The 948-nt window shown below is 53.6% G+C and overlaps 1 non-coding gene across 1 annotated transcript; it reads left to right on the top strand.

Moving 5' to 3' along the window:
* Positions 1–261: 261 nt before the first annotated feature.
* LOC139004528 (U6 spliceosomal RNA) lies at positions 262–368 on the top strand. The gene has a single exon (XR_011470406.1). It is a non-coding gene; the product is annotated as a U6 spliceosomal RNA (small nuclear RNA).
* Positions 369–948: the final 580 nt, after the last annotated feature.

Genomic DNA, 948 nt, shown 5'->3' with positions numbered 1-948 from the left:
CACTGCAGGAAACAGAACCGCCATGGGGCCAGGGGAAGAGGTCAGTGGGGAGTGGGCAGGATGTCCGCATGCCGCCCAGGAGTGTCCTTCAGACTCGCAGCCGCTGGCAACGGGAGAGGGAGACAGAGGCCAGCAGACCGGGAACAGGCGGATCGAGGTTCTTCAGAAACATTTTTCCCCGCTTGCTCAGAAGCAGCTATTTCTACTTGAAAAGTGAGAGAGGCGTCTCAGCACAGGGCGAGGTTAAAATGATTAAGGACGGTGCTCGCTTCGGCAGCACATATACTAAAATTAGGACGATATAGAGAAGATTAGCATGGCCCCTGCGCAAGGATGACATGCAAATTCGTGAAGCGTTCCATATTAAAAAAAAAAGAAAAGAAAAAGAAAGGAAAAAAAATGATTATGGACGGCACGCCCCTCAGGACCCAGTGGGAAATGCAGGCCTGGGTGCTGGGAGTGGGCGTTGCTGCCAAAGGGAAGGGGGAAACCAAGGAACCTCTATCCTTTTCTTCAGTCTCATTCAACAAAACTGGCCTGTGCCCAGGGGGACAAGGAGGGGCCAGGCCAGACCCTGGGGGCCCAGGATGAATGGGGCGTGGCCTGAGCCTATTTAGAAAGAGGACAATCCCATGGTGTCTATGTCGGAGTCCAGCCAGCCGCAGCCCCTCCAGCCCGGTGGTTCTCAGCCGGGTGATTTTACCCCCCGGAGGACATTTGGCAATGCCTGGCGGCATTGTTGGTTGTCATGAACTGTCAGGGCATGCTACTGGCATCTGATGAAGCCAGGGATGCTGCTAAAACATCCTACAATGCATGCAATGGCCCTACAATAACGGCTTATCCAACCCAAAATGTCAATCGTGCTGGGTTTGAAAGACCCTGCTCTAAACAAGGGTGTTTAATCAGGGTTCGAGGACCCTTAGAAGGCCCAGGATGCCCATCCAG

Source organism: Myotis yumanensis, unplaced genomic scaffold, assembly GCF_028538775.1.
Source record: "Myotis yumanensis isolate MYYU_CA2020_CCGP unplaced genomic scaffold, mMyoYum1.0.hap1 SCAF_2, whole genome shotgun sequence".
NCBI lineage: Eukaryota > Metazoa > Chordata > Mammalia > Chiroptera > Vespertilionidae > Myotis > Myotis yumanensis.
The sequence above is the reverse complement of the archived record's forward strand: the minus strand, read 5'-3'. Positions and strand labels throughout refer to the sequence as shown.